Raw genomic sequence first — 21500 nt, 5'->3', positions numbered from 1 at the left:
AGAATTGAAGAAGTTTGTAATCTGGTTCTTGTTTATACAGCCGAGGCTTCAAGTTAGGCCCCCTCTGGTCTGACTCGCCAAGTAGCTTAGGAACACATGGCAGAGCTGAGACACTCCTGGTTTTACTTTTTCTTTTTGGCTGGTTTCCCATCAATGGCTATTTTGTGAATGCAGGGATGGTTTCTGCATGAACATCCACTGGGGTCAAGAACATGAGCCGAAGGTAGCAGGGCAGCTGAGCCAAAATTTCCTTCTTCCCCATTGTTCCAGGACAGAATTTTTTCAGGTGTCTGTGTCAGCTTCCCAAACTTCACGACCAACTGGTGAGCAAAGTCTCTCCACTACATCAGCAGCACTTTCATCAGCACAAAATTTGCTGTAAAATGGAAAAAGTAACTTTGTGGAAACAAAATAATACTCAGTCATATCAACATCTTAGCTCCCAGTGTCTCTGTTTTCTGTATCTCCATCGATGTTCAGAGGAAAACAATGAGACTGTTAATTACAAACTGTTTTGAATGCAGGAAAAAAAACATTTCAGCAGCAGCAAAAGCCAGAGGCAGGAAAGCTGAGAATATGACAAGCATCAAACTGCTTTAAAGGGCAGAAAGTCCCACTGTAATTAAGGCTGATGCAATCATTCTAACAGACACAAGGTGGAAACATTACCTTGCTTAGCTTCCCACTTATCTCCCCTCTGCCTGTTGGGTTTTGCTTTGGACTAGGTGGAAAATGCTGAAATATCAAGGGAGTGCTTTGCATTTCAAAGAAGCTAATGCAGAAGTGATGGTGTGATCCATTAGTTGTTTATCAAAGCATTGGTGCTCCAGGGTCCACAGATAAATGTAGGGGAGCACCAGCTTTCAATAGGCCTGCCCATTTGTCTTCTGCTGGCAAATCAGAGGTGCACAGAAAGGAAGAGACCAGCTGAAGTTTGGCAACTCAGCCTCAGTGGGAAATAAAGGGGAGCTGGAGCTTAGTGTAACTGTTAATGCTCAGAACACAGTTGCTTTCCCTTGCTCTAGATGACCTTTTTAATCCCTTCATGATCCAGCCCACTGTGGGAAAAGCAATCCCAACAACCTGGTGATGTGTAGGATGAAAGAGAAGCACTCAGCTGTAAACAGAGAAGGAATCTGGATGCAGTGCATGTACAAGGTAAAGTACATGTTGGCATGGGCAGTATTCCCATGAATATTGGGCAAGGCGGTAAGAGGCTCAGACACAGACCCACAGACATGGAGACAAGTTCCCAGAGGAGGTCCAGGCATGTGGCACATGGGCAGCTGTGAAGCAGCAGCTCACAGAGAAAAGATGCTCAGAAGGTCCCAAAACCTGCCCCAGACATGGTGTGTTCCTGGGTTGTACACTCACAGTTCACTTCCTGGCAGAAGGTCCCACTTAAGCAAGACTACTCTTCTCCAAGCCCAACTGGGGCTGAGAAGATGTGGAGGACAACAGCTCACAGCAGAACATCTGTGGGGCTGAGAAGGGGGACACTGGCTGGAGTATGTGTCTGAGAGCAAGGAGGATGTAAAAGGCTGGATTACACACCCAAACCCAAGAGGGCCTTCGACCTACTCAAACCTTTGTCCAGCCCTTCTCCTGTGCTCCTCCTTCCCTTTTGATCCCCCTTAAATTCTCTCAGCCCTCCTCCCTTCCCCCCATGACTGCCTTTCTCTGCCCCTGCCCTGGTTTCTTCATCACATTAAGTCAAACCACCCTGGGGTTCTTTGCTCTCCCCTCTGCAGTCCATTTCCTCCAGCTTTATCCACCTGCCCTCATGCTCCTTCACACCCAGCTCCTTCTCCCCAAAAAGAGACACTTGGAAATGTGTCAGCTCTACCACAGGGAAATGCTCCTGTGGCTCTGCCCTCTCTCATCCTAAATCCCCACATCAGCAGCTCCTCCCCTTCCCTCCAGGGGGACTACAATTCTCCCAGGGTGGTTTTTCTCCTCTGCAGGAGTCACACCTGTCATGCACCCCAACAGCCTGCTCAGAGCCCCCAGCCCAGGTGGCAGCCTGACCCCAACCCAGCCACTCAGTTACGGTTTTTTGTCCCACCCCAGCTCCACTCACGAGGAGCGGGACAATCGGTGGCGGCACCGCACCCCAGCCGGTGGCTGTCCCTAGGGCTGTGGCCTTGCTCTCTACAACATGGCTCTTCTCCTCCTCTGCTCACAACCTTCCTCCTACAGGAACCGGTGACTAATGCTGATGGCATCGGCTCCTCTCCGCGTGCATCATCCCGGTGCGTGGGAGTGCGAGGGCGAGAGCGAGCGCCTGCGAGAGTGAGAGACCGACTGTGAGGGGAGGGGGGACAGCCCCCAGGACTGCAGCTGGGTTCCCTGACTGGGCTGGGGAACACCAAGGGACGTCCAGGTGAAACCTTCTAGCAGAACATTACTCCCAGAGTCTGTGGGGTCACAGAGTTAAAGGAGCTGGAAGCAATGGACACACTGGGAAGATCGATTCTCCTGGGTTTCTCTTACAGGAAGAACTGAGCAGGAGGTCAGGCAGAATGGCTGAGGCCTTCAGGGCAAGTCATGGCCCAGCCCTCTGCTTCAGTGCCCCCCTTAACAACACTTCTTCTTGCCACAGTCATTGTTTTTAAGCAGTCTCCCAGGCTGCCATACTCGTGCTGGCATGGTGCAGCTCTAGGGCTGGATATGACACAGCTCATGATGCACCAAGCCAAAAGCGGTGACCATGGAGGTTGACGTATGGGAATAAGGAGACAACAGGGTGGCCCAGCATTGCCTGGTGTCCCACTCATGGGCTACTTCATCACCCATGGGGTGTCAGACCCTTAAGAGAAGGAGCTGCTCTGGGTCACACACTTAGGGGACCCTTTTATCTCCCAGCAGTCTCCATTTAGCCCCATTCCCTGCACAGGGCACTGGTTGGTGGCTCCTGAGGGACAAAGAGTGCTGAGGGAGACAGACACAGGAAGCCAGATCCATGCAAACTCTCAACCCAGTTACAGAAAAGTGCCCTGCATTGAGGTATCTTCTTGCCTACTGTGTCCTGGACAGCCTTGGGTGCCCACCTGCACTCATGGAAACCCTGGACATTGCTCCTAAAGGCTGTGGGGCTTCAGCCAGGGCTGCCCTTGCTCTGTTGGAGAACACAGCTGGTGTCCATGGCTCGGATGCTGCTGTGACCTCAGGCTTAGCCTGCAGGCTAAGTCCCAGCATCCTCTCTACCAGACACAGTACAACCCCATCTCCAGGGTTTGCTGTCCCCTTTGCCCAGTATGTTGTATCATTTACAGCAGCCACAGACTGGTTTGGGGGACTCCTGCCACATCTGCCCACCTTCAATCACCCCACCACGTGCCTGCCCCCTCCTGCGTGGCCGGGACAGCCAGGAGCAAGGTCCCTTGCCTTTATCCCCTCGGGCACACCCCCGGGTCACCCAGCCGCGGGGAAGCTGTGCTCTTAAACAAGACGCTTAACCATGCCCGTGCTTTCCAGGCAGGCAGGCAGGCAGCCTGTGTTTTGGTTTTTTACAAGGCCGCTTAAGAGCGGAGGCAGGGGGAGCTGCCCTGCCGGCATCCCAGCGGGCCCCGGCGCCCCGCGCTGCCAACCGCAGCCCCGAGAGCCCGGAGGAACGGGCTGAGGAGCGGCGGGGAACGCGGCTCCGATGCCAGAAGAGCAGACAGCGCTGCCCGCGGGCTCCGCGACCCCCGCCTCCTCCTCCTCTGCCCTTTGCCAGAGCCCCGCCCAGACGGGGAGCACCGGGAAGTCTGGTTTTCTCACTCCCTCGAGGAGACTCCTCGCCCTGAGACCCCCGACAGGGCTGGGTGGGGAGAGGGGATCAGGCTGAGGCCAGGTGAAGCCGCTGCTCCCACCCCGGGCTGCTCCCACCCCGGGCTGCTCCCACCCCGGGCTGCTCCCACCCCGGGGGTTGCTCTGGTGTGGTTGCTCAATCCCTTGCCCTGCCAGCTCCATCAGAGCCAGGCTGAGGGACACAGTGCCCTGGAGCAGAGAGGGGGGAAGCAGGATCAGGCCTCTGCAGCCAGATCAGAGGCTAGGAGCCATGTAATTAAGTGAGGGTCTTAATTACCTGTGCACTGGATAGAGCCGAGAAACCTGGTGGGCAGGCAGCTGGACTGGCAGGTACAGAACAGGGAAGGTCATCACTGAAGGTTTGGGTAACAAGATTGTGGAGCAAGTGCCACTGGAACCACATCTAACTGCTGCTGTTCTGTGTGCTGCACATTCACAAGCAGGTACAAGCCATCAGATGGGACCTTCTTGCACTTTTTCTTCAGCAAAGGTCCCCAGACAGACCATACACAAGGCTGGAAATGCCACCTCATCTTGGCAGATATTCTGGGGCTTTGAAGACTGGGTGGGAATGATGGAAAGAGCAGCTCACTGACAGGTAACCTAGACTGGAAAGAAGAAACAGTCAGCAAATATCAAGGTGGCAGGTCAGCATCAGCATTGACTTAGAGGACTTCTCAAGACCTAAAGAATCCCTTCAGAAGTCCCCAGCCCTCAAACCCCATCATCAACCCTATGACTAGTAGGTTTCACTACCTAGCAGCAGTGGTGATTTGTAACATAAAGCTTGTCCCTTAGCAGCAGGATGGAGCCCCAACCAGGAGGTTTCATGGAGGATCCCAAGCAGGTTTTGGCACCTACTGTTTGCATCTGAAACAGTCCTCACCAGCACCTCAAACCATAGAAGTGGATGAGAGAAGCAATGAGCACTCCTCAGCCTTTGGCTTTTATGCATAAAAGCACTCATAATGGAGAAAGAAGAGCAGGTGGCAAGGACAGAAAATCTACCAGCCCAGCCTCATGTCCCCAGAGTCCTCCAGTGCCTCATTCCCCCAGGCTCACCACAACCTGTCCTCTTGGCGTGTCTCATCCTCAGCTGCCCCACAACATCCATCCATCACACGAGGGACATATTTCCCAGTCAGCTCTCATTCCAAAGGACTTCAAGGCTTTCGGCAGCCACTGCTGCACCACAAAGCATTGACCCTGTTCCTACATGAGCAGCTCCACTCCACAAGAGCCCAAAAACACCCAGCAGCAGCTTCAGCACAGGGGTAGAAGCAGGTTGGAATATGTTGCCTACCAATTCTAGCACAAACACCTCAGAGGGGCCTGTAACAAGCAGAAAGCTGGCCAAACCCTGCTTATCAGGTGGGATCTACCAAAATCCCTGCTCACAGCAGTATGACTGCAGGTTTTTTGTCAGCTGATTATATGAGGCTGAAATGAAGATAAATGAAAGCAGAAAAAAAATAAAGAGGAATCCCTCATCAAAACACATCTGAACTCAGGATAAAAAGCAACTCAGCAACAAGGGTGGTGTTTGGTTTGGTTTTTTTAACTCTCCCCAAACTTTGGGAACTCAGCTGTGGGTGTGAATATCACTTTAAGGATTTATAAAATGACACATGGCCTCACCTGTCAGCATGCCAAAATCTGAATGTCGGTTTTAATTACACCGAATATTTTACTTTCATATGCAGAGGCATAATCAATTATCTTATTTAAAGGCATTACGATAATGTGTGTGTAAAATGGAGCCATTCCCTGTATTGCATTAGATTCTCTAATTATAGGAGAATGTTTGGAGCTAAAATGTCAGCCTGTCATCTGGCGGGTAATTCATGATCTGCATTCGCCAGCGCGGAGGGAGCTGACAAAAAATGCCTTCATTCCCCTCCACTGCTTTGGCCTGAAATTTGCCTGGTCTGGAGGTGACGAATTCCACCTCATCTCCCCTTCCTGGAGCACAGGGAGTCTGTCAGATGCTGTCTGGGTGGATGGTGCTGCAGGGAGCTGTTTGACAAAGTGCTTTCTGTTGGTGGGTGTTTCTTAGTTAAACCTTGGCCTGCTGGAAGATCAAGTGTGGGGACATAGATCAAGCTCTCGGCCAGCATGGAGCTGCTAGGATGTGGTCATTGGCTCATCAAATGGCTCCCTCAAGGTCCCACCTAATGGGAGGAGACCCAGGCTCGAGCAGAGCTGGAGGCAGAAGACAAAACCCACCAGGGACTTTTCAAAACACCCTCATCTGAATTACAAATAATGAAAGCCCTCCAACTCTCAGTTATTAAAGCAGAGGGATTAGATAAAAATAGTGTGCTTGTTTCTTGGGAGCTTAGTCCTTTCTCTAAGCATTACCTAAGTGAAAGCAGCCTGGATAGCTTTGCTGCCTGTATTTTGCAGGACAGTTTATGACTGAATCAAGATTGTAACTTCTAGGTGGGCAGCCACAATGCAGGAGGAGAGAAACCCCTTTGACTTAGGGTTGGGGGGGAAGGAGGAGCTTCAGTTTTTTGGAACTGAAAAGCAGTTTTGACACCAGCAGGATGAGGGTTAGTGGGAAGCATCACCCTGGAGGTGGCACCTCAGCAAAACTGTTCTGAAGGGGATTGTCCTGATGAAGGAGAAACAGCTGGTGGCTTTGCCATTAGCCAAAGGGACAAACAAATGACATAGGGGAGAGCCATTGCTTTGTCTAGTTCACCCAGTCTGCTACCCAGATTGCTACCCACTCACCCCAGAAACAGGGGCTGTAGGACCAGACACACCACACCATGTGATGCCACCAGCCACAGTGCAATCTCCTGACCTGCCCCAGTGCCTGTGTCCCAGCTTTCACACCAGGCCACCTTTCTGGTTTTCTGCAGTGACCTGGATCCACACAGCAGAGCACGACCCAGGTCCCCCTGTGCTTCCCACATCCCCTCCACCTCCCCAAACCTCCAGTTTCCAGCCCTGCCTTCCCTGCACATGGGTATCCTAACACAAGCACCAGCCCAAAGCTGCCAAGGATCCACATGATGCTATTAAGAGGCTTATTAAAATGTGATGCTCCAATTTAACACCTATTAGCCAGCATGGTGCCCTTTAGCGGCGCAGGGGAACCTGCAAATGGAAGCTCTGGCTCCCAGCAGAACCCTAAGTGGCTGAGTTTAACTTTATGGCTCCAATTAGAGGGACACTAAAGCAGCACCAGCACGGTGGATTTATTAACATTCATCCCATTCCTGATCACTGCTGGGCAATGTGAGCTGCAGGGACAAGTGGGTGCTTGCCATGGCCGTGCTCCATTTGCTCCAAGGGGAAGTTCTGGGGAGCTTCTAGGGAAAGGATGGCATCAAAGGGGTATCAGGGGAAGCAGAGGCTCCCATCAGAGAACCCATCCCTGGTGGCTGCTGCATTTGAGTTTCCTCTTTTGGGGGGATCTCACCAGCTGGCAGGATCTTAAGGCAACACAGGAAAAAGTCTCTCCAGGTCCCAGCTCTTGCTTTGGTCAGGCTGAGAAGGGTGAGGTGCACTGTGAGAGCCAGAGCAGCCTCTTTCATGCACAATCTGGAGTTGTTTAAAAAGCCTGATTGCTCCAGGAGGTTTATAGGCTGCCTTTGCCCTATAAAGTAGTTTTTTAGCATCTTGCAACCCTAATTACTTGTCACAATAACGAGAGACAGCTCTTGTGTGCTGTGCTCCCTGGCCCCGCCAGAGACAGGCAGGCCCGGCAGGAGAGGCAGAGGGATGCACAAATCTGTGGGGAGAACAGAGACTTGGCCTCACATGTTCCCACCCCTCAGACCCAGAGTTTGAGGTCATTTCCCCACGCATCTGCTGCTTCCCATTTCCTCGGCACAGCTCCCCAAAGCAACAGCCCAAACACCTCACGAGGGGCCCCTCTTGCCCGGGTCGCGTTGCTGGCAGGAGCCTTTGCCAGCTGCAGGGATGGGAGCAGCGTTTTAGCCCCACAAACATCCCCTCCCCAGGACAGAGGGACACCCCCAGCTCTGAGCCACTAATGCCTGCTAAGGAGAGCCAGGGCGAGGCAGGACAGCAGGACCGAGCAGGTCCTATTCCAGACCCTGCAGCAGCACATCACCTCCCGTGCAAAGCAGCCACAGAGCTGCAGTCACCCCATGGGGCTGCTGCCTCCAAGTCTCAGCCCCCATCAGCTCCTGCTCTAGGGAGCAGCCTCTGCTCACACCACTGCCTGCACCAGCAAAACAGGCAGGGCAGCTCCCACCTCCCCATCTCTCCCAGCCTTCTCAGGCTGCTGTGAAAGCCCAGGAAAGATTTTGTCACTGCAATTTTCTCCCCATTCCCACTGCTGGCTCATTACCCGGAGTACCCCTGCCAGCGCCTGCTGTCATTTCCTCACGGTGAACGATGTCTAACAGCTCTTTTTCCCCTCTTCATTCAGACAAACAAACAAACCAACCAACCATTCCAGGCCTTCATAACCAGAGGAAAATTAGTAGCAGGTGAAAGCAGATTTTAATGAGATCAAACTGTTCCTAATGTAACCCAGGAACAGTGTTTCTTTCTCCCCTCCCTTTTTGCTGTTCTGCAGCTTGAGTGGGTAAAAGGCAAATTAGTGTGGGGAACACTTCAGCTTTTCCTGAGCAAAGTACAGGTCTAAAGAAAACCTTGTTCTGAGCACCTGTGTCCCCACTTGGTCCCCCTGTAGACCAGTCATCATCCCATCTCTGCCTGTCCCCATGGACAAATCCAGCCCGTTTTCCTGCACAAAGCTCCACAAAGTGGGAACTTTTCAGACTGAATATAGAAAACCAAAAAATCTCATTCCAGTTCAACATTGAATGCTTTGCTTCATTCTGGTGTTACTTGTTTTTTAAGCTTTTAAAAAACAAAGATGATCAACCACGAACCCCCAACATTTGGGAACAAAAAGTCTCAAGTTTGGAAAGGGCAATGAAATGCCTGGATGTGGTCACATTCTCCCCAAGAAATGCTGCATTTTTAAGCAAACCAGGGTGTTTGACTTGAATTTATTAGTACCTTTTGTTCCTCCTACCACTATTTTCTCTGCATTTGTTTACATGAAGAAAATCAAACCCACCCCCCTTCCCTTCCCATTCCCCAGCTCTGCTGACATGTTAGAGGAACATTATGGGATATTTATAGCTCAGCTGAGCTTGCTAAATGCCTTCTTCTAGGAAAATAGTTCATCAAACTGCCTATTTTGACTCTTTGTTTAATCTCTCTTGCCCATCTGTTCCCGCTGCCACTGCTGGAAGCCCAGCACCACCTGAGTCCAGATAGGCCTGGCTCAGCATGTGGACACTGCCTGGGTCTAGCAGGGAGAACCCAATCTCTACTGCTGGCTTTCTGGACATCCTTTCAGTGTCATTGCACTGACAAACGTCCTCAGTGCCACTGCAGAACAGGACACCTTTGCTGGCACTGCACACCTGCAGCCCAGCTGGGCACAGCAGGGAGCTAAACCAGAACCCCAGAAAAGCCAGGGTTTGTCGAGCTGAATGCCCCATCACTGGGGCTTGGAGTGGTCACAGGGCAGCTCATTGGGAATAAGGGGACTTGCAGAGAGGTTTGCCTCACTCTGAGGGAAATCCCAGTCACTTGAAGCAGTACTGGCTGGAGGAGAAATGATGCCCTACCACAGCATGAGGGGAAAGGAACTTTCTAGTTGGTTGCACCCATTTATCACACACTGGGCAAGGCAGAAATGGAGCCTGCAACGTGACATCTGCCACTGGCCAGGAAAGAGAAACCCCCAGCACAGGGAGCTTCACTCTACAGCTCCTCTTTCATCGGAAGTCTGGCAAACTTGACAAACCTTGAAGAAAAATCCTTGCGACTGCAGGCTGCTGAAGCCAGCTATAGCACTTGCAAAGCAGGGAGCAGCCTGGTGCAGGAAGCCTCCAGCTTTTACCACAAGACATTATTCAGATAACTTCACAAAGGTGAGAGGAGTGCCAGCCCCCCCCCCGTCCCCAGGGTAGCTCCAAACCACATCTGTGCCAACACATTTGGCTGGTGCCCCCCAGGGCAAAAAGGTTTGCTCACCACCTGAGGACATCCCCACCTACAAACAGAAAGCTCCTCTGCTCCCCCCTCTCTCAATATATAGGAGGGAAACATTTAAGATCACTGCAGTTTTATTGTCAGATTTGGCAGCCTTTTCATATTTGCTTCAATTGAGATATAAATTGAATTTGGTTTTCTCCCGCTGACTCAGTTATTTGTTAAAGGAATAAGCATGTGGTAATGGATTAGACAGGGGAAAGAGATTTTTCTTCCAGGCATGTGCACAAGGTGGGATTTGCCATGCCCTGTCCTGTGTTTTCCTAGTGTGACTTTGCAAGATCCTTCCCCTCACTGTCTAGCCACAGCTGGATATGGGATTTTTCCATGGCAGACTTGCACTTCTTCTCCCAAACTCTTTTAGTGCAGAGGAAATTTAACCATCAGTGAAATCACTTTCTAAATCTGCTCCCCACCCATATCCTTCCCCCTCCTTCAGTCACTTTGTTGGAGACAGCACGAAGCATTTCTGGGGCTCCTCAGCTCTGCCTGCAATCACCTCCCTACCCAAAGAGCTGCCAAGCCCCCCCCTTATCCCTTTCATCCTCCATGCCAACCAAGAGAGGTACACAATGCTCTCTGCACCCCAGCCTCATCCTTCCCACCAGAGGAGCCATGCTGGGCCACCACCAGCCCCACAGGAGCTGTGGCCAGGGACAAGGGCAGCTCATGTGGCATTAACTCCCAGATCTGCTCACCAGCTCTGGCATTTCTACACTCCCCTTTCCAGCATTGCTGCCCCATTTGAGGTCTGGCACCCCCGGGCTTCCTTCAGTGCCTCCAGCCCACCTGGGGGCAAACCAAGCTACTCAAATCCCTGGACCTATGCAGGCAGCAGAGCACAGCTCTGGCTCCCCAGCATCCCTCCTCTATGGCACCTGTGGCAAGTTTTCATGGAAAACCCATAAAACCTCCCTGTCCTTAGCACTTGGCTGCAGGTCCTTGCAGCATCCCTGAAGCCACAGCACACTCTGCAGGCACTCACACCACAGCACCAATCCCAAACTCTCCATGGTGCCATCCTCAAAGCCTGGCCACTCCATGTGTCCCCAGGCATGGTGGCACTAGGCTGCAGTGGGGTCCATGCCCACAGCCCTGCCCAGCAGGCACTTGGATTTGGGGCCACACAGAGGCCATGCCCACAGATACCAGCAAAGGCTGCAAATAAAGCCCATCACATTGTCTTCCCACAGCTCCCCCCATGTACAAACCACTGGTGCTCTACTGCCTGCAGCTCCCTGGCAGCAGGGCTTGTCCCTTCCCGTGCTCAGCCCAGCTGCAGGGCTCCAGCCCAGCAATGGGTCCACTAATTGTATCAGCATAAACATGGTTTATAGCACTGCCACTGCTGCATGTCAGCTTTCCTAAATCACCCTGTGCAGCAGCTCCATCCCTCACCAGTGCACCAGCCCCTCTCCCAGCCGTCTGCTGAGGTTGAAGGTGCTGGAAGATCCCCCTCAGCAGCAAACAGCTTTCAAGGAAGCCTGCAAAGGGCTGGCTGGCAGGGATGGGGCAGGCTGGAGACCAGCACCCAGCAAGGAAACATCCACACCAGCCAGACAGCAGGTCAGCTCCTCCACAACCCAGAGCACACCCTCCCTAAAGGAAAGGAAGAAAAAAAATAAAAAAGCACCAAGAGAAAAGAAAGGAAAAGCTTCATAGCTTGACCAACCTGAGCAAAGCACACAAATACAGCTCAAAACTCCTTCCAACCCAGCTGTTACCACCCCCAGAGCTTTTTATACCAGTTCCAGCACTCCCAGGACATGCTTAGTACCTGCTCCCAGCCCCTCAGAGCAAACACCTCATTACCAAGCCCTCATCAAGATGAATATGGAGCAGCTGTGGCTTCTGACCCTCTCACCAGACCTAAAAGGTCCTCAATCAGTGGTTTCACCTGCAGAAACCATCTAGCACCTCCCTGTCCCAGTGCCATACACCCTGGTGTAGGGAAGGAGGCCAGAGCTTGCCAGAAAGCAGCAGCACTTCTGAGCAGAGCTCCTGCAGAATCCCCATCCCTTCCCGCATGATGCGCAGCAGAAGCATCCGCAGAATTCCCACCTCGGAGGAAAGGAGCCATGAGGCAGACAGAGTCTCTCAGCAATGAAGCACTGCAGAGCAGGCTGCCAGGAGGCAGCCAGGATGCTCCTGAAGAGCATCCAGGAAACCTCAATGACATGAATCCACTGCTGAAGCCCCATGCAGTGGGTGAAGCCCTTGGCTGTGGTTCCTATCAGGGAGGCTGATGCCCAGGAGAGCCACTGTGGGGTGTCCCAGGGCTGGACTGGTCCCACTGATGGGTGCTGTGTGGTGACTCTTGACCTTTGAGAAGGACCCTTTCCCAAAAAAGCTTTGGGGGTGGATCCAGGAGACAATGAAGATGATGGAGGCCCTGGGGAGCTGGGCACTGGGGAAATCTGGCTGCAGCAAGTCCACGTGCAGCCAAGAGGGAGGCATGAGACATCAGTTCACTTCCTGCAGGGCCTGAGCCTTCCAAGGTGCATGTGTGGGGTGCCCTGCTCAGTCTGCGCTTGCTGTCAGAGCCAATGGGGTCCCCTGGGCTGCTACAACCCTCCCTGCCAGAGGTGCACACCAGCATCAGCTTCCCTCCCCAGGGGTGGCCCCTGTGCTGCTCCCCATCCCATCTGGCATCGCCCAGAGGTTGGTGGCATCTTCAGGGCACCATGCCCAAAAGCAGTCCCAGATGTGGAAAACTGAACAGCTGAAGCAGCACATCTCAGCCCCCTGGGGACACTGTTGCTGAAGCTGCCAGGTTGCAACAGGGCATCTCAGCTGGCCCTGTCCACCCCTCATGTCTCAGCTGGGCTGAGCCTCTCTTCTGGCACGTGTGCCTCTCACAGGTATTTAAAAATAGAAATAATAACTACCTCTTCTCTCTTTCCTGCCTGGCTGGAGAAATAGCTTAATTAGTTAATAAGGGGTTTAATTTGTTGTGTAGCTGTGTGAAAAACTTGCAGAGGGCAAGCTAAGTCAGTAAGTCAAAGGAATGAGAAGTAGGGCTGGGAGGGAGTTTGTCCCCACCATGACCAGCCATGTCCTGCAGGGAGACCCAGCTCTGCCTCCAGCCTCAGCAAAGGTTTCCAGGCCTGAGGAGCTTCTCTAGGTGGTGAAATTACTGTGTCCTAGTGGAAAAGTTGGGGCAAATCAATGTTTTCTGTTTTGCCAAACAATTTCTGCCCTTGGCAGGATAACTGGATCTCCACCAAGATGCTGCTGGCCCCAGACACAGGGGTCTCCTTGTCTCTGTAATGAGATGTGGGGCTGCCAGTATCCCCCAACACTGGGGGAAGGCAGAGAGGTGACCAGGGAATGGCTTTTTATCTGCATATAGTCAAACCTGGTGGCAATGAAGATGCTGACTCCTGAATATGGATTTCAAAGCCTTTATCTCCAAGAGCACTGGGGAAACTGCCAGTATCTCCCCCTGCCAAGCTCTCCTGCACCCCTGGCCCAGCTGTAGCAGCAGGACCTGGTCCCTCAGCACCCAGTCCCTTTGGCCAGCCAGCAACTGGTCAGGGCATGCACCATCCCAGCCAGCTCCTGCCTGACCCAAAACAACCTGGTAATTAGTGTGGATCTACAGGAACATTTTTAAAGGTATAAAATGAATCTTTATGTGGAGTCACTGCCACACTGTAGTAGAAGCTTCAGCACTCCTCATCCCCAAGACCCAGGCAGGGAAAAAGAATCCTGTGATGGCAGTCAGGGCACTCACTGGCAGTTAAAGCTCCCTGAAACATCCTTACAGCCCTGGTGTCTGCTGCACCTTGCTCAGGGTGAGCCTTTGTTGGAGATGAGCAAGGAGGGGGAGAAAGAGATCTAATCTAGCCCTTGGCACAGGCTGTTTCAGCCTGTTAGAGCACAAGGGGCTGATGGACAAAGCTGCACACACAGACATGGGGACACAGACTGCACTGGCAGATCCTCACTCCTTTCTCCACCCCTTCTCCCCACCAAGCACCACAGTGTTGATAGCTCTGGACCATATTTCACAGCCCTGCTCAGTGTAACATGTGGCTCTGTCAAACCCTCGGTGTCTGGGCTTCCTAGAAACATCTCCTTGACCCTGCTGAGCACCAGCTGATTTGCCAGCAGGAGGGTCAGTGCTGGGCTGCTGCTGGAGCTGGAGCCTGGGGGCTGCTGGGGTCCAGCAAGAGCCACACTGGGAGATGCCAAAGGAGCCAAAGGCTTCTCCCCAGCAAGCCAAGGCAAAGCCACAGCAAACTTGTCTTTCTTCCCATATGGCAGCTCTCCCCATCCTGTTTGGGTGTCATTATAGGTAATTCCCTGCTTGATGTCTCACCAGAGGTGGGGGAGGGAGGCACCATTTCAAGAAAAGACAAAAGGGCTCTTTCTTCATCAGCACTAACCTCAGGCAGCTCTTGAGAAAAATTCTGGGCAATTAGTGAAGCATAAGAAGATTTATAATTGAAATCTAGTTTGTAACACTACAGGCAGCTCCCTCAGAAGACATTTATCCAAAAAAAAAAAAAGGGGGGGGGGGGATGAGGAGGGAGAGAGAAAAGAATAGAGAGAGACAGAGGGGGAGAAGGAACTAGTTAAAGAATTTTAAAATCTTGCTGAAAACTCCATTTAGTTTAACATTGCATGATAGCTTTCATAATTCAGAACAAAGTGCAAAGCTCTTTAATGAGGCCATTAATGACCCTTTAATTTACTCCACCAGGGCTGAATTCATAAAACATTTATGTTCCATTTACACAGGATTTTTCTGAGACTCTTCAGGGCAAGTCACCCTCATAGAGCAGGTGGGATGAAACAGAGGGCCCTTCTCATCTGTTCCCTCTCTTTTTCACCCTAGCACTGACTCTCCACGTGTGTCTTTTAATTCTGCTGAAGAAACTGCAGGGACCCAGGAGGGTGATGAGCCATTTTTGACCCTTCTGCATGGTAAATAGATGCAGAGCCCTCTCCTGTATTTCTGCTCTAGGAACAATGAAACCCTTTTTAAGATCTAGCTGGGGCATCAACGGCCAACCTTAAAAAATACATTTTTTTAAATCATTACAGCCCAACTCCAATTCATTACTCGCTTGCCTGCTGAGACAGGTCTCACTTGCAGTATCAGATTTGCTCTTGGGGCAGTGCTGTTGATGTCAGAGCACCTGGGGGAGAGATATCCCACCAGCTTTTCAGGCTGCTTCCCTCCCCTTTGGATGGTGATGGAGGAAGGGATGGGGAAGCTCAAAGGCAGGTCTGTAGGAAGGTGCTGAGGTTGGTGCTGTTGAAATCTCTGCCTGCCAGGGAGGGCAGGCTGGACTGGGAGCTGCTGCCAGGCTGAGCAGAGGTGGTAGCTGAGATTGTCTCTTCACAGCTCAACATCTTCTGTCCCTGCAGCTGTGGGAAGCTTGGAGAGCTGTCAAGGCACAGATGGGGCAGCACCCTGCAGTGGAGTGGGGCTGGCTCATTGTCCCCATTCAGCACTCTGTGAAGGCCACAGCTGAGCTGCAGGTGATGGCCCAGTCTGGTTGTCCCTTGACCCAAACTGAGCCATGTGTCTCTCAATGGTTCTCCTTCTCTTACAGGTTGCAAGCAAGGAGAGACACCTAGGAATGTGTAACTGGCTGAAACATCTTTAAAAAAAACAACAAAAACCACAACAGGAAAACAACAACAAATAGACAAACCCAAACAAAACAACAAAAAGCTTTTCCTAGTTTATTCCAAAGACCTCACTCTCATTTCTTCAGAAAATGTCAGTTTCTAAGTATCTTCAGATAACAAGAGCCATTAATCATTGCAACAGGGTTGACAGCATCTTAAGTTTGTTCTTACCAGCCTTCTCATCTGCTTTCTCAGCTTCAGAACAGTTAGGCACTTCTAGTCTGCTTGTGTCCCCTCTAGGGAGAATTTCTTGCACCAGCAGACAATACTCATGGCACTCCTAGGAGGAGAGAGGTGCCAGCTCACAAGAAACAGTCCCACAAAAGTTTCTGCAGAGGGAGACAAAGAAGAAACTTCCAGGCTATTGGCAGAGGCAAAAGTTAGAACCCATTGGGTAGCATGTCAAGAGTCAACGTTTCCAGCGTCTACAAATGACAGGAACAGTCCATGCCTGAAGGTCTGCAGAGCTGGGTCTCCCTGCAGCATCTGGTAAGGAGCGGGGACACAGTCTCAGAGGGACTTTTATTTTCCATTTGCCTTCTGTCCCTCATATCCAGGCTGGGTTGTCATTCTCATTTCCCTCTTCACCCCTGATTTTGCTGACGCAGGTCAGAAACCTGACGGACCATTGAGGTACGGACACGGCTTGCGTCCCTTCATGAGTCACCCTCCTGGTTTCACAGCTAAGAGGACTGCTGACGTTGATGCCCTCAGAAAGGACACAGCAGCAGGAGCATCACTACATCCGAAACCATGTCAGCACTCAGCAGCAGCAGGCTGCCTGCACACTGGTTTGTTATTGCAGGGTCTCTTGTGTGCACCAGGTTCTATGCACCGGGCTTGTGGTTGTAGGGTCATTTTTCACTTCTGGGGAAGGAATCAGAGAAGAAGAAGATTGCTTGACCTATCTGGCTCATTCGTGCAGAACTGCTTTGCTGTGTAGGGTCAAGTTTGTCAGAACACTTACATCATGACAAGAAATTATGACCGTAAGAAATTTTAAACATGGACAAGCAAACACATAACACAAATCCCACAAATACACATTCCAATGGAGAAAAAAAGAAGTAGACACAATTTTTCATATTTTCCAAGTGATTTTGGAATCTCACAATCAAAAATGGTCTAAACACTAAAAGCACCAGAACCATGTCAGGATAAATAGGGCAGCTGGTCCCAGTTCAAGTCCAAAGGGCCCAGTGTCAGCAACTCATGTTGCAGGAGATCAGTGGACAGGAGGGAAAAGAACCTGCAGCAAGAAGATGAGGCCAAATGGAAGTGGCTGTCCAAGAGACCAGCACACCTGGCAGCAGAAGGCTGTCCCCTCTGCCTGCCACAGGGGGATGCTCTCCACCCTGATGCAGAGGGGACATGCACCTAAGTGGATGGATCTAGCCTTTGTGGACCAGAGGCAGAAGAAGCCCAATTTCCTTGCTGAAAGGAAGATGGAGAGGCAGGAGGTATGAGAGCAGCAGCACTAAGGAGATCCCATGGATGGAGTTAGCTGTCTCTGGGGCTGGGGTCATTCCTGGGGTGCTGTCCTGTACAGGGATGCTGGCTGAAAGGGAGAAGGGAAAGGAGCCAGGTCTGTGCAGCACAGAGCTGCTGTGCAGCCAGGTTTGCTGTCACACAGAGCTGTCTGCAGCCCCAGGTGCTCTGGGGGATTCACTCCCTTTGGTTCTGGCAGCAAAGAGCTCTGGGCAGCTCTAGGAATAAGTTGCCTTAGCTCAATTGTTACCTCATTTCCAGAAACATTAACATCCCATCCAAACTGGACCCCAGCTTGTTTACTATGCACAGGCTGTCACTTAGTTAGGAACACATGGGCTCTTATTATTACAAAAAAAAAAATAATAATCAAAAAAGCAATGGCTTAAATTAAAAGGAAAAGTATTTAGTAAAAAACAAAACTTGTACTTACACAGAGGCTCTGACATTTCATAACCAGTCGATTCCTTGCTCCTCCATTCCAGTTTCCTGCTCAGCACATCCCTGCTTACAAAGACCATCTCTAAGGAAGCCCACAGCCAAAGGCTTCTGTTTGCTTAGGTGACCCATGCCCACCGTGTGGCCACAGAGTCAAGACTTGCAGTCTGTGCAGTACAGAGAGGCCCTAGAAGCTGCTCTAAATTGTCTGCACCAATTCCTTAACACTTCCAGGTAGCTCATGCACCTCTGGGTTCCATCAGCTGAGACTTTGCAGCTACTGCCCATGAGTGCATGCAGTACTTGAAGCCAACAGACACTCTACCTTTGTGAGGATCTTTTTGTAATTTACCTAAAAGCAGAAATCCAGTTTCAGCCACATTGAAAGACCCCGTGCATATAAATCCATGAGTGACCTGAGCTCCTCTCAGCAGTCCAAGATCACTCTCCACTCAGGACACTGACACCTGAGGATCATTGTGCATCCACATACATTTTCCTGCTTTAAAGCCCTCAGGAGAAGGCAGCTAAAACATTTAAAGCCTCGATTTGGCCACTTGGACAGGTCCCAGGAGGTGAGCCAATTCTCACAAAGTAGTGTTGAGGCTGTCTGAATATCAAAGTGGTTTCACAAGCCAAACCATGAGCTACAAGTCAGCAAACCAGTGGGAAAGCTTTGTTTTCCTTAGAGCAGCTGCTGGATCTTATAATCAAGACAATCTGATACACTGATGTCATGCTAGTCATGGTATAACTATATCAGCCTAATGGCACAATGGGTTTACAAACGGAGCAGCACATGCAGAAATACACATTCATGCCTGCTAATCCCTCCCAAGCCTGTAATCCTGATTCTTTCCATTCCAAATAATAAGTGCAGATCTATTACGACTCTATAATTAGCTGCATACTAAGTTCCCCTCTTCCTGGCTGGAATCTACTGCACATCCTACACCTGGTGGGACAGAGGGAGACGTGAGATCCCTGGCAGCCCTCAGACCCTTGTAATGATGTTAGTGACAGTGCTTGCTTGAAAAATCCCACTCTGGGGTTTCTTCTTCACCTTTACCAGGGAGAGCACATGGAAGCAGCCACAGCTTCACCTCCACTTCCTTTCTGGAGGGTCTGAGGATGTCTCCTGGAGGGAATTTCTGCATCAAAATGAAACACATTTACTCATAGGAATGCCTGTAAGCAAGGGATACCCCATGTCAGTGTCAGACACCCTTCTCCAGCCATCCCTGACAGTTTTTCACCCCCTTCTTGCTAACTGTGTTCCAGTGCTGCCAAATCCCAACCTCCACCAGCACTCCCAGCCACAAACAGCCCCTTCCACAGCATCTTGGTATTAAACAGCATTTTAGAAACATTTCTCAGCCACCTCACACACACAACCTGGAAATAACCCTTCCAGGAGTGACAAAGAAAAAGTCACTCATTGCACAAGTAATTTATTCTTTGGCACTAATAAAAAACATGAACTTGTGTTACAAGGGAGGAGAAAAAAGAAATCTAAGGATTTGTTTAATTAAAACTACATGGTATTGAACAAACAAGTAGTTTTAAGGATACAGACAATTCTGTGATTGAGTAATTAATTACCTATAGAAATAACACTTTACCTTCTTTAAAGCTATTCATTTTTCTTCTTATTTGTTTTTCTTTTTTTATTCTTGCATGCAACTGTCTTCAGGGCACACAAATCACGGGAGCAAATTGCTCTGTGTGCCTCTCCTTACCTGTGGGCAGAGGTGCCACACTCTCTCCTCCTGCTTCCCAATCCCCACCAAGGAGTGATCCCAGACCTCCCTCCCCAGCCTCCCTCTGTACAGAGAGCTGAGCAGAAGAGGGCAGCAGTGCAAATTGTGACTCCAGTCACCAAGAGCTGCTGGGACAGAACTGACAAGCAGAACAGCTGCATCATTCCATAGAGGGAGTCAAGGAACAGACTGTTAGCCCAGTGCTATATATAATATATTATGCTTATATGTCCTGATCTTAACCAATGTTATATATATATTTTAAGTATTCATGTATTCATAGCTATAAAGGCCTTTTTTCTACTTGAGCTAAATTGTATAACCATGACTTATTGTCCCAGAATGCTTTTTACTCATGTTAAATGGGTACTAAGATTATTGCACTCCTTGGTAGTAGGTGCAGAAGCATTCTGGAGGAGACAGGAGAAGACAGATGGTCCTATTGAGGCTCAGCAAAGAAACCAAAAACATGAGAACCAAGCAGCTCTGCAGCATGGCTGGCTTTGCATCTGAGTTTTGGAGAGGGTGTCACCCAAGCTTTTCCCCTCTAACACGCTCTTCTGCCCTGCTCCCTGGGGAGAGTGTGCCCACTCACATTGTCCCCTACAAGCAGCACACCCTGTCGCTGGCTCCCTGGTACCCACAGAGCCTCCAGCCCCACCACAGAGACCAGGTGCACCCTGGCAGCTCCCAATTAACATTCAAGGGGAAGAACAACTTCCATGGAAAAAGCTCTGTATGAGCATCCTGGCAAGGAGCTCCTGCACCTTTGTTCCTCCCTGCCCAGCCAGGAGATCACTGCAAGTCATGTTAGTGAGACTGGCAGATCCCCTGCTTAGATCTCTCAGATCTCTACCTTTCTCTGAGGCCTGGGAACTCCTCTGGCTGCTGATTTCAAGTCTCACGGTCACACCAGCACAAGCAGCAAGGTGTTCCCAGCCTGTCTTTTCACTCCCAGTGCACACCAAGGAGACCTCCTAGTTCCTCAGAGACCTGTGGACCTGCATTCTGTATTGGGAAGAAACCAGGACAAGGCTGGCCTGGGCACTGCTGCCAGGATGCACAGTGGTGATCAGGGATGGTGGTGTCCCCTCACTGGCACTTTGGTCTCTCTGATGCACTTGGGGTGGAAGTGGCAGTGAGCTGGCTGCTGGCTGTTAGACTGGTGCCAGATGGTGGATGAGATTAAAAGAAAATCATTTTCAAATAATCCATAAACCTGGCTGAGCTAATGTCATTTCGTATGCATTATCTTGTAATCCCAGGGAAGAGAACATTTCAGAGCAAAGAGACTTATTCTCCCTCCCTGCAAGGACTCTAACAAGCTATAGATAATCCTCTTTTTGTTACAAGGTGCTTACAGAGGACCTACAACACCCAGAGTGTGGCACAGGGGCTGCAGCTCTGTGCCAGTGCCTGGGAAGAGGACAACCCACCACAGGGGCTGTATTCCCCTGAGCTTCACAGGGGTGGGAGCAGCACACAGCAGGGCCCAGGGACACCTTGAACTTAGACCTCTGGGCAAATAAGCCCAGATAAAGGAAGGATTTTGCCACTCCTGCCCCCTAACAGCACATGGGAGCTCATGCTGCATCACTGGGGGAGGGAGGAGAGACATCCTCTCTTGCAGCTAGCACTTTTATACCCACTTTTGCGGATACATCCCCAAAGCACAACCTAAGTAGACAGAAGGCATGCTGTGCCACCCTGAGGTGAGATAAGGCCCTTCCTGGTGGCTGAGCCTCACAGCCAGGCTCTGGTAACCACACACCCTCTCTCAAGGTGAGGGACAACATGCAGCTGAAACCTGGACACTGCTGGAAACACCTTCACTGCCCTCTCCAAAGCAAGTGCCGCACAGCCAGGCCATAGGAAATTCATCCTCAGGGATTTCTTGTCTTCTCTCCTTTCCCATGTCAAACACCTACAATATTTTTTTGCCCCTATCACTCCCACGTATGGATGCACCCCTTCTGCAAACCCCATCCCTCCTAACCTCTGGCCAGACCTCAGCGTCTGCCCACCATCCATCCTCAGATGCTGCCTGCCTGCTCCCTGCCTCTTTTATCTGCCCTAAGAGACTCTTCCAAGCCTCCAGCTACTTGTCAAGCCTCCACAGAGCAAAGACAACCCTCTGCCAACCGCTGGGATCCCACAACGTGCAAGGTACCAAGCCTGGGCACAGCGGTTAAAAGCTGGTGATCATTAAGTCTCCGTGCTCCAGGTTCCTGCGCCAGAACGTGTGAAAGCTGGAGCAGAAGGTGATGTTAAGGGTGAAAAGAAGCTCCATGAGTGGGATTTCCCAGTCACTGCCTGCCC

The 21500-nt window shown here is 50.9% G+C and overlaps 1 long non-coding RNA gene across 1 annotated transcript; it reads right to left on the bottom strand.

Annotated features, from left to right (window-relative positions):
* Window positions 1-15536: 15536 nt before the first annotated feature.
* LOC127388868 (uncharacterized) lies at window positions 15537-17751 on the bottom strand. Its single transcript, XR_007890466.1, has 2 exons — window positions 17417-17751; window positions 15537-16362 (listed from the first exon to the last, which is right to left on the bottom strand). It is a non-coding gene; the product is annotated as an uncharacterized LOC127388868 (long non-coding RNA).
* Window positions 17752-21500: the final 3749 nt, after the last annotated feature.

Source organism: Apus apus, chromosome 10 (assembly GCF_020740795.1).
Source record: "Apus apus isolate bApuApu2 chromosome 10, bApuApu2.pri.cur, whole genome shotgun sequence".
Classification (NCBI taxonomy): Eukaryota; Metazoa; Chordata; class Aves; order Apodiformes; family Apodidae; genus Apus; species Apus apus.
Note: the sequence above shows the minus strand (reverse complement) of the source record. Positions and strands in the feature narration are given on the sequence as shown.